This window comes from Strigops habroptila, chromosome 12, assembly GCF_004027225.2.
Source record: "Strigops habroptila isolate Jane chromosome 12, bStrHab1.2.pri, whole genome shotgun sequence".
NCBI classification, from domain to species: Eukaryota; Metazoa; Chordata; class Aves; order Psittaciformes; family Psittacidae; genus Strigops; species Strigops habroptila.
In genome coordinates this window covers 9,994,669-10,009,931 of record NC_044288.2, presented here as the reverse complement: position 1 = coordinate 10,009,931, position 15,263 = coordinate 9,994,669, and the positions used below count along the sequence as shown (strand labels likewise).

General features: G+C 44.2%; 1 long non-coding RNA gene across 3 annotated transcripts; it reads right to left on the bottom strand.

The window, feature by feature from the left end:
- Window positions 1–292: 292 nt before the first annotated feature.
- Window positions 293–15,248, bottom strand: LOC115615910. Of its 3 annotated transcripts, XR_003994166.1 has the most exons (7): window positions 15,199–15,248; window positions 10,112–10,256; window positions 7,656–7,937; window positions 7,360–7,447; window positions 6,663–6,767; window positions 4,348–4,491; window positions 293–2,177 (listed from the first exon to the last, which is right to left on the bottom strand). It is a non-coding gene; the product is annotated as an uncharacterized LOC115615910 (long non-coding RNA). The 3 variants fall into 3 exon arrangements; XR_003994164.1 differs by lacking the exon at window positions 15,199–15,248 and having other exon boundaries at window positions 10,112–11,303; XR_003994165.1 differs by lacking the exons at window positions 6,663–6,767; window positions 15,199–15,248 and having other exon boundaries at window positions 10,112–11,303.
- Between the last annotated feature and the right edge of the window lie 15 nt (window positions 15,249–15,263).

Here is a 15,263-nt window from a genome sequence, read left to right as displayed (position 1 = left end):
TAACAAAGATGTAGAACTGCTGAAAGATGGAAAGGGCTGGTTTTAGTGCCTGTGAGAATGGTCCAGGATTCGGGAAGGTTACAACTGCTTTTCTTCGAGTATTTATTGCTGCATGAAATTGCTATTACAACACACTCATGCTGGATGAGCTCATGGACTTGTATCTAATCAGCATCACTGCAATGGAAAAGTGAATGTTGATTTTGAGGGAGAAGCACTTCCAACATTAAGCAGATCAAGGCTAGGAGATTTTTAACCTACAGCACGTTGGATTCAAGCACACATGTACCTGCTTTTGCAGCAGGTGCCTGGGCTGGGGGCTTAAACACACCGCTGAACTGGGGACTGCGTGCCTGCAGCTGGAGTAAGCACAGGAGGGAAAAAGCTGCAGGATCCAGCCTTGGAGACTTCTCACGTTGATACTTTCCTACTTTTCCCGTCTAATGGTGTTTGTATTTTACAGGTGGTTTTAGCATCAAAACCTCACTAGCTTGCTAAAGGATCTTCCAGCTAGGGAATATGGGACATCCTCTGGGGTCTGTGCTTTACTAGGGAATGATCTTCTCTTGCAGAAGATCATCCGCTGGTTTATTCCAGGTATGACAAGAAAAGGCTGGGCTGAGTGTTCCAGCTGATGTTTTGTCAGAGTTTCCAAAACCAAAAGACAATAAATGAAGGTTGTATGAAACCAGCCCTATGATTGTGGAGTCAGCAGCTGCTGAGTTGAATACTTGGAATAACAGTCAGTAAAAAACAACAACAAAACTTGGCTCATAGAAATTTCCTGAACTGGAACAGAAAACAGGATTATTTTTAGTTCAGGTTTTAATGTTTTATCATTTAGAGAGAAAACAGTTGCCAGATGAAAAACATTACGTATGGTTTGAACAAAAGCCATTATTCCTGTGTGCTGAACATTAAACAACAGGTTTCTACAGGGTACGGCTCTCAACAACCTCTGCTTCCCAAGTTTTCCATCCCCAGCATCATCAATGAGAATAATGTGAAGAAGTGAGAAGGGACATTTTAGGCAAAAGCCATTTTTGGTGTGTTTCCAGCGGGGTGAAGAGGTGCTGGAGTTCGTGGTCACCATTGCCCAGGAAACCCCTTTACTCCTGAACAGCAGTTATAGGCTGTAGCTTGGTGATCAGCGTGACAGGCATGAGGATTTAAAACCATTTAATACTTTTTATTGTTAAATATCCAGTATTTAACTCTTCACTGCGAAATTACCTATTTGGACTTCACAGAGGCTAATTTTGTATCTGTTTATCCTGTATAATTAGAAGCCAGACTTAACTTTGGCTGCAGCCTTTTATCCCAACAACTAACCCCGTTTCATCTACAAGTGTTCTGAAACTTCACTTTAAAACTGTTTCCAAACAAATATTTGGTACAGCTCCACTAACGTTTCTTTTGGCAGCAGCTCTGCCCTGTGCAGCCCAAAGTCATGTTGTTTGTTTCTAGTCCCACATCTTTCCCTGAGCTGTGCTGGCGTAATTGCATGTGGGGTTGTGCAGTGAACCCGGGCAAGGACTGGATCTCAACTAAAATAACCCAAAGATGGTTATTTTGAACTTGGCTCATTTTCCTGCTCAGCAGCCTCAGGAAGATGCAGTGGCACCAACGAGACAGTAGCCTGGGATGGGGAGAGTGAGAGGGGCACAGGGAAAAGAGAGGCTGCTTCACCCAGGACATGAAACCACAAGCTTGGCTTTACAAACTGAACCCCCTACACTGATTTTGGCCTGTTCAGTATCTAAAGAAAAAAGGGGGTAGTAATTGCAGAGCTGTGATACTGTAGTCATGTTTAAACTGCATTTCTCCAATATCCATGTCTAAATTCACTGAATGTATTGTGAATTAATGCCATGCTACAGGAATAAATAACATATAAGGAATCTGCATAATCATGTATGATTAAGGAAAAGATGCAAACGTGCCTTTCTGGGTGGAAGATCTATTAGAGAACAGAAATTCCAATCAAAAACCTGACAGGGAATTAACAAGTATTTTATGGTTACCTTTGCTGTTTCCTGTTACCAGCCCCGACTGCTGATGCTCTGCAGCACGATGACCAGGCGCTCATTAGTGGTGAGTTACTACAGGGTGACTGAAGAGAGCCGGCAGTACCTTGACTGTTGGTGTTCACCGGGGGTGAACTGAGGATAAATCACCTGCAGAGGCAGTAAAAGAGCCAGAATTAGACAAATACCGAGTGGAAGCGACTTGAACTGCTGCTCCACACATCTAACTGGACCTGCTGGGAGTTTGGGTTATGTGAAAGCTGTGTTATTGGGGCTACTGGGAAATCCTGGCTGGGGCTCTCTTGTCCAGCCTGTATTTTGGGAGAGAAGCAGTTTCTGCTTGATCATTGCACTATGTGGGATTGCAAGGTGTCTGGAAAGGAGCTGAAGAATCTTGCTGAGCAGCAAAGCCAATAAGGGAACTGGAAGAGTTCATGAGTGGTGAGGTCTAAAAGTCTTTGTTTATCACAGGAATTAGGAAGCAAATTCCACTTATTGTTGCAATAACTCTTCCTATTTATTGTCCCATATTTACAATTTTCCATTAGCTTTCCTCTGTTGCATTTTCCAGGTGGTCACTGACATTGCTAGATAAAAAATACAGACACCCTAAGTGAGACAGCAGGACACGGCAGAAAGCTATGAAAAGCCTGGAATGTTAACAAAATCAATGTGAGAAAATAAAGAGCACTATTGTTATGTTGAAGTTTAAAATGTTTCTTGTATTCTGTGGCTTTATAGCATGGTAACTACTTAAATCCAGCAATTTGAATATCTAAAGTATGAATAGTGGTTTGGATAACACCTGGTGGCAACAGAAAGTCACCATCAAATTGGACAGTTTGGGCACAACTTAATTTCTTCCTATTTAGTCTTGCATTGGTTATTGCCCTGAAGCCTCAGCACAGTGCAGCCTTCCTGCTCCTGCTCTGGCTGGTGACTTGCTGCCAGGCTGGTAAGGCAGGAGCTGTGCCCCTGCTGTGGCAGGATTAGTGCAGCACTGACTGACAGCTACTGTCACAGCTGCCCAATGGGTTATCAGGTGTGGGTGTGAAAAGCCCCACTGGCCCTCTGAAGAAAGCAGATTTACTAGAGATAAACCTTTCGTGACATCACCCAGGTGTAACCAACACTTTTCAGTTCAACTAGCGTTTGTAAAGTGTGCATCCTACACAGGGCTCCTCTTTACTGACAGCAGCCCCTGTGCTCAAACGCTGGGACAATTGGAAGAGATTACATTGAGATTTAGCTGCTAGGCTATTTTTAAAGTCCCTTCCTCTCCTAATGCTTTTTCCCATATAATCCTATCTAAAAATGTATTTTGAGGGCTCAGGGTAAGTAGGGAAATGGGGGCTTAAAGTCACCAAATCCAGGAAAAGCTCAGATGGGCTCAGGGTTAGAGCCCAGAAATGCAGCTTGCGCTCACTGCATCCCAGCTCAGGAGATGGAGGAGCACACTTTGAAGATCCCACAAAGATAAACAGTACCTATGAGGCTCAAAACCCACCCCAAAAGGTATGAAAGGGAGGCAGAGCAAATCCTCCAGGAATACATAATAAAATATTTTCCATTTGAAATGGCCAACTGGATTTGCCACAAGCCTCCAGCTCTCTAGATCATGTTCCTGCCTCGCTGTGCTGCTGGCTAACATGGGCTGGGGCAAATCATGTCACTGCTGAACACGTCAGACTCCTCATCTGCAAGGTGACAGTGACTTTGCAAAAGCCCACTGAGAGCTCCTGATGGAAAATGCTGTTCTGGAGCTGGTATTTCAATATGCTGCTTTTCCCATAAACGAGTGTTCAGATACAAACAATTATCAGGATTTAGAAGGGTGGTCAGAAAATCAACTAATCTCTGCTGCTCCATGCTTTGTCCCTGGAAAATTAGGAATTATTTGTCTATATGCTGTATGCCTCCAACCTCGCTGCAGAGGTAGCAAATACAACAGCATGGGAAGAGGAAATCCTGACACAAGCAGGAACGTTCCTGCTGGAGGAAAACTGGGAAAAAAGGTGCTTCCATGCGTAAAAAAGAAGTAATTTCCCAATGCAGAAATGTCCAGATGCCACAGGCTGTGCAAGAGGCTCTGGCACAGCCAGGCCAGTGAGCAGCTCCAAGATGTGCTCTGTGCCATCAGTTTCTATTTGATTTTAATTATTTTCTGCCGAGGGATTAATATTAAACTTGTTGAGTATTTTATTGCACATGTGGGTAAGTGTTTAAGAAACATGGCACAGTTGCTCAACTGCAGAAGTGTGTTTTCCAAGTGAAAAGAGTGACTTTCAGAGACTGTGTTAGACAAAAGCACCTTACTTACATCAAGCATTATTCTGAAGTGCTTTAGACACGTGTCCTTTCTTGTTGGCTGTGGGGCGTTGCTGATAGTAAGAGCTGGACTTGGACTTCTTAAACCTCTGCTCAACACCATTCTTCAGATGCAATGGAGGAAAAGTCTCACCAGCTGTTGAAACAAAATAGTTATTTTCCCAGTGTAAGTATTTTGGACTCATTGGTTAATTCCTCCCTTTGTTGTGTTGCATAGAAAGCTCAGGCAGACTGTGATGAGACAAAATTACATCAGATACACAAACAGCCTCTCAAAATGCAGAGCTCGAATCTTCCCCTGAGTCACTTGAATACAGCTGCTAATTATCTCCTAGGATGGGCTCTGCTGCAGTCTGCAGAGCGTATGATGCCAAAGGAGAAACTGCTCGGCAGCACTGGGGGCTTTACTTCAGCTGTGTGGATGTTTCTCCAAACCAGAAGTCCCCACCTTTTGAAGGGGAGGAAGGATAAGCTAACAGTTAAAGCAGAGAAGTGGGAAACAGCCAGAGGAGCCATTCCTCCTCCAAGAGATTATACAAGAAGTAGAGGGAAGAAAATGGGAAATGGGGACAAGGGAGTGATAGGTCTCATCTCACGCAGCGGTGGGTGAAGACTTAAGCACCATGTGTCAGGTTCCCTTGCAAAACCCGCTGCCATCGAAGCAACGTTCTGCTTTGTTCTGCTCTGACACTATTACCCATCCTATTCTTCATTTCCACAGGAGCTTCAGCACATCTGACATGATGTTTCAGTAGCTGAATGCTGAAATGTGAAAACCTGAGCTCTCGGTGCGAGATAAATGTGCAGTTAATAAACTTGTTATTCCTGCATTCAGGCCTAGAAGCAAGTGCAGCATTACTGCAGATGGAAACAATTTTGTTGCTATCACTGGAGTTGAACACACTTAAGCCAGAATGAAACATAAATGCCCACATAATCCTCTGTGACCTCCCAATTATTCCCACACAGGGTAGGAGTGATTTCACAGATTACACTGCAGGGAAGAGCAGTTTAAACTTTCTGTGGTGTGTGTGCTCGTCCCTTCAGCTTTCTCACTCAGCAGCCATTGAGGCAGGTTAATCTGTGGTGTATTTTAGATGGAGGAAGGGTTGCAGCAGAGACATTTGGGCCCACTGTGAGCCTTTGTGTTCCTTCTAGTACTATTTTCCATAATGATTTCATCCCTATCCCAGTGTCTGATTATTAGAGGAATAGCCTTTGTATGCAGGAGACAATGTATGATTGCAGCCATGGTGGAGCTGCGTGGGAGACCAGTATTATGTATCTACAGCTGGAGCTTGCTGGGGTAAAGAATCACCAGCACAAAGCATTTGCTGTAGCTTTCCACAGATCAAAACCATTCCAGGAATAAAACACAGGATTCCCAAAATGTAGCTCAGGCAAGTTTCACTCACATATTTACTGTTAAGTATAAATATTTTCTGAGATGTAGGAAAACCTACCAGTGTCCACCTCTGCCTATAAAAGTCATGCCACTGCTGTTGGGTTTTCTTTTTCTGTCTTAACCAGTGTCATTAAAACCCTTGTCTCAAGAGCAATAAGAAAGTTTGTTCTCTCAACTTACAGAATTGTCACCCAACAAGTAGCATCTTAATTCCTGGAACTGGCAAAACACTGAGTTTTTACCAGTGTCAATGTTTGGTCTGGATTGTCTGCCTTAAATCCACCTCTGAAATCACGTCAAGCCCAACCCCTCGTGTTACACCATTCTCAATACCAGCCCAGCCAGCTCCTGCTTGTTAATATCTGCTCTCTTATAACACATGCAGTCAGATTCCATTGTCCCCCTTCGGTGTTACATAAATCTGCAGGTGTGTAGTTGGAAAAAGGTTCACTGTAGGGTGGCATGTGAAATATACTGGCATGAAGAAACACCCTTTTGGCAGCGAGTCACAGCATGAGTCAGTGAAATCTTTTACCAGTGAAGCTTCTCCTATAGTAAACATTCCCAAGTACTACACTGTGTAGTTTTACTTCACTGAAGGAAAATCCCATTATATTAAATTATAACGTGGAGACACTCTCGACGTTAATTTAATGGATGCAGCTCTTCAAGTTCTCACCATCGGCTCACCCTTTAATTACAAACCCCAAGAAGCACAGTTCACAATCCCATCATAAAAAAAAGAGGGCGAGGAGTGATCTGGCTGCACAGGTATCTATTGTACTCAGCTGCCAGCATACATGGCTTCACTTGACAGGCAGCTCTAGCCTGCTGGAAGCACCCCTGCTTGACAAAGACATTTTGGTAGTTTCAAGTGGATAAATGACTTGTGACTCCCTCACCTCGAAATCTGATTGTCCGGTGCTGCGGTCCTGACTCCATCGTAGGCACAGCTTCAGGATAAGTGAAACTGCCCTTGTGCCTGCAACCACTGAACAGGTTATTTCCTGAGCAGAAGAGAGTACAGAAATGCAGTAAGTGAAAAGCCACATTATAGATACCCTCTGTCAGTAGTTTTTAGAGAGGATTGTCTCTCTAAAATGAATATATATATGTATTTTCTCCTGGATGATCTGTAGAAAGCATTTACATTTAAACCAGATGAACAAAATGCAAGTATTTGCATTCAGTGACACTGCCCAGAAGCTCTTTCATTCACAGGCATAAGAAAATAATGAGTTTCTTTACCTAATTGTTCTGACTTTTCTGTTAAAGATCGCTTAGACTTTGAAGAAAGCGTATTTCAGTCTAAGAAAATACCTGCTCCTAGAACTAGCAAAATGAATAGTAGCTGTGACACTCCACAGAAGGGGAAGTGGGAGTTGAAATGGCCCTGAAGATCTTTAAACAGATACAAGAGACATCTCCTGTCTCCCGATCTCTTCCCCAGCCCATGGTGCCTCCTGCTATACTGGTTTCCTAGTACAGAGTAAGAGTTATTTTCTTGAACACAGAAGTGTATTAAATAGTCACATAAAACCAGAAGAACTTGTTTTGGAAGAAGTCAGCCCTATCTCAAGGCTATTGTAATGTACACACCTTTATGGTGGAAGTTCTTTCACTTGGTATATTATCTCCACATGATTAAGTCTTCACAGATTTTGGTACATTTGCCTCCGCTTGGACACTGTCAAAAAACAGAGCAGCAGCAGCTATACCAGCAAAGCTTTTTGGACTACTACAAGCATGAATAGCTGTAATTTCCTGCTGTAATAGATGCCTTTTAAGGGAAGTGTAACTACAGTCAGGACAGAGAGGGCAATTTATGAAAAGGTACATGGAGGGACTTCACCAGGGAACAGCTACAACACAAGAACAGGCTGTTTAACACTTACTCTGTTGAGGCCAACTTGTGTCAGTGCTTCGGTGCCCGGAAGGTGCCGCTTCCAAAATAAACACTCTTCTGAGGGAGTCAGCCAGGGTTTTGTATGTTATTTTTGCTAGTAAAACATGAACCAGAATGAAACTCGCTGTGCAGTGTCCCAGAGCATCGGGCCAGTGATTCCATGCTGGAGAGCCTCCCTCGTGAAGCCAGCAAGCTTCTGCCTCTCGTTCTGTGCAGGTGAGGTGCACTGCTGTTGTAATGGGCCCTGCATCGCCTCTCCGCTCATGCAGTGCTGTAACAAATACACATCCATTATGGAGTTGAACAATTCCAATTGCTCAAGTTAATGAGAGTCTTCTGAAACCAGTTCTTCTCTCTGCTAATACACCTGATATCATTAATTATGGAGTTCCCATTCATCTCACAAAAACAAGAGCCATCATTTCATTGATCTTTTCAGTTTGTAATCTGAAGAGGAAAACCACTACTGGTGAAGTGTACAAATTAACATCATGCTTGTGCTAGATACATACTCCTGAGAGTAAATCTGTGTACCACAGCAGCAAGGTTAGCACTAGCTCCTGTCTTGGAACATGCAGAGACTGACACTTTTAGATGCAGTTACTGCCTGTGAGTGAAATGCAGTTAGTGATTCAGGTAGCCCAGCTCAATTCAGCATTCACAGCACGAGCCCAGCTTTAAGCCTGCAAGCTTTGGGGTTTTGTTGCTTTGGGCCTCCAACAGCTGGGGGTCAGCATCTGTAGGACAGACATCTGCAGGATGCAGTGGCTGTGCACATTCTAGGCCTAACATGAGGAGAGTGTTGCTTTGCCAGGGAACACACTCAGCACCTATCACTGCTGCTGCACACATCAAAAAGGAAGTCAGACCCTGACAGTAAGATGCCAGCTCCAGCTGGAATGCCAAGAGTTTTATTTATCTTAGCACAACCTCAGGGAGAAAAGCCTCTAGTTTAGAATGACATTGCCAGAGCTTTTGAGCAGTTGTGGATCATTTGGCTAAATCTGATTCAGTGAGGCTGAAAGGGGGGAAGAAAGGAAGTTATGCACAGGAAAAGGGATGGAAGAGAAGAATGGCAATCAGGAAGAATGATGCAGCTTTGATGCATCAATCAAGGAAGGAGGTCACAGCACGCAATGAAATAGGAGCTGAAACAATAAAATGTATTGTGCAGATAGAAGAGATCAGGGTTTGTTGTTGCTGTGATCACCAGGAGAGCTGAGAGTCTGTTACAGCTAAAAGCAGGGACCTGTATTCTCAGGATTGATCACTACCTCTTCCCAACTGTTTTTCATCCTTCCCAAGTGACATGAGTAGGATGGATATGATGAGGAATCCAGCTCAGGGTTGGAAGGGTAAATAGTCTTAGCTAGTAAAAACAGACAGCATTTGCCTATGAACACAGTGTTACTAATGAGGAAGCTCAGGTTTGTCAAGGGTATCTCCATCCTGCTGGGGATATTCTCTTTCCAAGTAATTTGCCATTGTTATTTCACTTTGCATGTTTATGTATTTACTGTTACTAAACTCACAAGTATCTGGACTGTCACTGAGTTGGCATGCCTGGTAGTTTCTGCTTGGGCAATAGAGGATTGCCAAGGAGGCCTCTACTTGGGACTGAGGTGTGCTGACAAGATACTGCCAAAGCTGAGGCATTCCACACATTATTACTTTCATTAATATTAGACTGGCTCTCAGTGTTTCCTCAGAAGGAACAGTTCTATCTGGGCTCTGTATAACCCTGCTAGAGTAGAGCAAATAATTTCAGGTTGCTGCAGCATGTTCTTCCACTCCACCCTTAAAAATCAGGCTTTTGGTGAGAACACTGTTATGTAAGGCTGCACACAAGATTTGGAACGATAATAATTACCTAACTTGCCACCTATTTTTAATGCTGAAGATGGAAGGCAATGAAATTCTGAACGATAATATTCAAAGTGCAAAGCACAGAAGTGAATCCACCTATTGCAATGAAATCCAATGCAGTATTAGGTTAAAAATAAGGCCAGGTTATTATTTGTAACCAGCTATTACTAATAATACACTTGTTAACCACAGTGAAGCGAAATCATGATCTAAGAATAAGTGTGCCTGTGCAGCTAATAGATCATGGATCTCCTTTGTCCTTTAGCACATACACAAATAGATTTCAAAAGAAAACTTCCCTCCCTGGTCTCTCTATTTGGAGGAAGCATTTAAGCAGCAGCCAGGACACAGCACTGCTTGGAATCCAGCTCAAGAGCTGGTGCTGAGCTGGGTGGTGGTTTAGCCAAGCCATCTTTAGCAGGTTGTGTGGACCTGTTTGTCATGCAAGACATCTGACATCTCCAAACCAACAGGGGTACGACATTAACATGCTTCCAGAAGTCACAGGTACAGCCCAAGTGGGTTCATGCTTCCTTCTCTACAAGATCCTGGCAGTGCTATGAGGAAACGAACATTTACCTGGCAGCACAGGGAGGAAGGAATACCTCACATTTTCTTGCTGCAATCCTTTTTGCAGTCTTTCTGTAACTGAATTCTCTAGCTGCTTGGCCCAGATGAAGGTCATTATGACAGTAACTGTGATGTAGCATTAACTGAAGAGTATCTGGGGAAGAAAAAAAAGAAAGCAGTAACTATAACGTGCAGAGAATGTCATCCATTCACTCAAATAAATAGGCTACGGAATGGCTGCATCATCAGTTAGGTGCTGCCTGGCTGAAGTGTAACAGGATCTCCAGGACAAGAGAAGGAAGCACAGAATAAAGGTAAGAGACCTACTTATCAGCTGAACTGTGCTGTGTGCTACTTTGCAAGGGCACAGTTAAAGAGCAGAAGTGTTACGAGAAGCATGGGCAAAACATCTCAGAGAGCTCTGGTTTAATACCCTTAAGTCTGCAGGTACAGCACCTGGTCCTCTTGGATTTATAGGCATTTACTAGGATTGCAGTCTTGTTCCAGGGAAAACCACCGTCATTGCAGCCCTGCAGCCTCCCCAGCTACATCAGCCAGCTGCCTCCTTCTGGGTTAGTTACTGCGTTTTGCTCTAAGTCTCTGCACCAACATGAGGAGAGAAAATATATCCCACAGTGGTTTCAGCCCTAATTCAGCTGTCACGTTGTGTTTGAGGGTTCACAGAAGCGAGCTGTACGGCCCCTTGCGAAGATGTTATGACTTGAAATAAACCCAACACCTCGTACAAGTCCTACATTTTCCAGATTCCTAAAGCCAACCCTCTGAAAGCCAGCAACAGTGGTTTCTCCAGAGCACGCTGGCACGAAAGGCAAAGATACGGATCTATCCCATGTCTAACGCAGGAACCATTCTGTAGGAACTCTCTGTACAAGGCATGTGGGATGTGCCAACTTTGTGCCACTTATTAAGAAACCCCACTTTGGATAATACTATCTCCATGACAACTGCTTGTATGTATTAATAATTTGTGTGCTTCAATGTAGCTTATGGAAAGGTCTGAACAACAGGAGAGCTTTTCTAAAGAAAGCACTTGTAACAGGAGGTGATCAGAGCACCACCCCAGCAAGCAGCAAGCCTCAAGCCTCCTAGTGCAAGCTTGGCAGGGCATTTCACAGGTCTTTACATCGTCTGTTTAAAAGGAAAGAATTTAAGCACCTGCCCAGGTATCTATTGAACTGGGGTCTCTATTCTCTCCTCTCTAAATGCTTCTGTCATGTTTGGAAAGTTGATTAACTTCAGTATATCTTGCCTCAAAGGGGCTGAAATCACTTTTAGTCCATTTGGCCATGACAGTGATAGCACTGGTGCTGGCAGTGGGAGGATGCGTCAAGTGCTCTAAAGATCAAACCTGTGAGATGATAACACAGCGCTTCCAGACCAAGGAGGAACACATTCAGGTGCTCAGCGATGCACCCACTTCACCAGTGACCAGGAGCCAGTGCCAGGCTGGATGCACAAGCTGAAAGCAGCATTTAGTGCCACACTCATGGGGAGAGAGTAGGACACAAATAGTTGCAAAATGTTAAAAACCTCCTATTTGTGAATGAGCCCCCTTTCCCCAGCTTTTTAAAGGGTCTTGACTAGGAAATATCTGTATCCATAGTGACTTGAAAATGTGATTTTCACAGTTTGTAACTATTTCTTTCAGCAAGACTGCACACTTCTGCTTTCTCTACAGCACCAGAGTGAACTATGAACTAGCAAATCTCAAGTAACATGTTTTGTGGTAAAGAAGATGATTAATAACGAGATTCCACCCTTTAAAGAAGCCAGTTAATTCGAGTATTGAAGCAAGGAGGCTTCAGCTGATAGTGGTGTTACTGATGTCACTGGCTTTGTCACGCGCTCTGGACTCTGGAATGAGTCAAAGATACAGAACTATTTGCTCATGCTGATACAACACTAATATCTGATGTAAACAGCTTCTAGCTCCCATCTTTTGCAGTTCTTCTACTACAGATCACAGGATTTATCAGACTTAATGGGACTATTAAGACATAAAATGTACACTATTTTGTCTCAGTATCCGAATACGTGAGAGGTTACATGTTGTATGCTTCTGACCTCGTCTGATCAGGAATAGTCCCTTTTCCCCTGAAATATCAGGGTCTACACTCTTTTGCTTACCAAAAAATCTACTCATCAAAGAAGCCAGCCCTACATAAAAAGGTGGCAACTCATCATTACAATATTGTATAGCCTTTTAAATCTGCCTTTGCTCTTAAAACCACCACAGCAACAGACATTGCAGACATGTGTTGACAGGTAATTGAGAACCAGTAAAACATTCAGGGAGATAAGCATGAGAAAACCAGTTTACGTGTTCCTTACTCCCCAGTGTGTAACCACCACTACATTCACATCGCTGCACGATGCCCAGCAATAGGAATCTGGAGTTCCAACACTGACTGTCTCTTACACTGCAATGGAAACGCTGCTGTTACTACAGTAACTGATAAGGTTATTGCAATTGCTGACACACTCATCAATGAGCTTGGGATTCGTTTCAGACCGTTACACAATTAGCTGGCACTCCGGGTGGCTTTGCAAAGCAGCTGAACAACCTTCCAGCGCTGTGTGTGTACACTTCGGGGCGGTGAGCTGGAATTGTTCACCTTGTTAAGGAATGCCAACACACTTGTCACTGACTCAAGGGCTGGGATTGCATGGAACAGCACGGGCTGCCCCTGACTCATCACCGCACCCAGCCCATCTCCTTAGTTACAAACCACACACACAAACCTGGGGTATTTCACACACTAAATGTGAAGTAGTATCACTGCCATCTCACAGTTCACAGTGCAATCTTCTCGTGTATCTGAAGTACTGACAAACCCCCAACTTACGCAACACAATGGGTATTCCGTCACTATTTTGTTCTCCTTTGAAGGCTCAGATAACTATCTGAGAAAGAAGAGGAAAGCAGCCGTGGTTCTCTAAACTATTGATTATGGCTCTCAAGTAGGAGGGAGGAACCGAGATGTGATTTCTGATCCACATAGAGACTATTCAAAACAACATGAGGATAAAATACAGAGCGAATGCTTGCCATGGAGACGGAACCCAAAGCTTCTCCCTTCTCTGTCAGCATCCAAACAACTGAATCCTGAATTCTCCCCTAGACAATGGCACGGCTTCAGCTGCAAGCAGGGAGCACGGAATCACCCACCCCCTCCAAAGCGCTGCTTGTCCTGCCAGTGAAGAGCCGTAACTGAGTCTTTTCAAGCAAAAAAGGCTCCTTTCTTAAGAGCTTTTCTCACTGCTCCTGTGAGCCAGTGGTGGGTTCGGGAACCATCACAAGTGCTCTTAAGACAGCAGTGATTACTCCTGCCATCCATAAGGAGCCCTGGCTAATCCACAGTAGCTGTGCTTTCCCCACACCATCAGATAACACATCACAGGACTCTGGTTGTAGTTTCACAAGCGAATAAACCAGGTTAATAGTCCCCTGATGCTCAGAAGGTTTTATTTTTCCTCTCCCACTCCATATTTCCTCTTCCAGAAACACAGATGGGTGCAGGCAACAGAGTAGTGAAGTTGTAGGTCCAGACTTTTCTGAGAGTTGTGGAAAATAAGTAAAAATTAAGAGTAATTAGTAATTTTTCACAGAGAGCAGCATAATTGACTGTAACCATGAGTAGTTCAAAGGTGTAATCTACTCGAGTTTCATCAGGAACTTCACTATCTGTGTGGAAAATGCAGAGCTAAATGCGGTCTGCAAACATCTGACTATGCCAGAAAGTCAACAGCTATTTAAGAAAATAAACTTTAGTTTGGCAAGTTACACAAGAGATTATGTTATTGCTTCATGTTCTTTGCATGTATGTGGTCAAGACTACTTTGGGTGTATTAAGGAAGATGTGCAACTCCTGAAACCTGTCATTTTTCAATGAATAACAACTTTTCCTTCTACTACTTCTAGTACAAAACTAAGAGCATCTGAAGAGGGAAACCTATGTAAAGAGTGCAAAAGCATCCTGGAATTAAAACAAACCACCTGAATTAGGTCATCTGAACAAACTGATGTCGACTAAGAGAGAATGACACCAAGAAACCGAGACTGACCTACGAAAGCAAACATTCTTTTCCCCTTGCTCACTGTGTAATTGGTGATTTGCTTCAACAGTACGCAAAGAATTTAACAATTTAGAGCCTGTAGTGGGCAAACCCTGAGACAATTACCACCTATCAACCAGGAAAAGTCCTTGTGGGTTGGGCAATTCCAACAGGGTACATTCTGTCCAAATTTTGAGCTGTTTCAGTGAAAGAATGTAGGCTTTTTAATCATTGTTTCATGTCTTTTGGAAGTTATTTAAGGGAAATCTTGCACTAACCAATACCTCTGCAATTTAAGATGCCAATTGCCAATACAATACTTAATCCATTACAGATCACAGATGCTTGTTTCTTTCATTCCTTCTTATTGCATCTTATTTTACTCTCTCGCCAACAACTTCTAGGTAGAAAGCAATGTCTGAGTACACCAATATAGCTGAGTTTCACCACTAGTTTTCTCTAGTTTGCTGAAAGCTTACACTGCACCTCACTTATTCCTTCTCCCTCTAAAGACCCAAATCTTCTAGGAACTCTTTCAGTATAGTTCTAAACACAAGCAACGCAATGCAGTCTTTTCGACCAAAGCACTATACGGTGGTGCAAACCGGTTAATATTTAAGGCTCATGCTTGAGCTGAAAAGATTTCTAAGTCCCTAACACCAGCAAGTGCCCTCCACTTCCCTGCTCCCAGAGGGACAAGGTGATGGTCCTCAGGACCACCGGGAGAAGCACCAACACGGCGACCCGACTGCAAACACACGGGACACCCGACATTCAGCGGCCGTGGCCTCTGAGGGCCAGGGACCGCCCGCCCCGCTCCCCTCACGGCTCCGCCGGGCAGGAGGGGCATGAACCACCACAGCCCTTCGCTCCCGCCTCAGCGCTGCGGGCCGGGCCGCTCCCCCTCCCTCAGGCAGGTCCCTGCTGAGGAGACCGCTGGGTCTCACCACACCGGAGGGGCAGCGCGGTGCTGGGACAAGGCGAGGCCGGCAGCCCCTCAGCGGGAGCGGGACCCGCACCTCAGCGGCCGGCAGAGCCCCTCACCCGGCCCCGCCGCTTTGTGCCTCCGCGCAGGCGCAGCCGC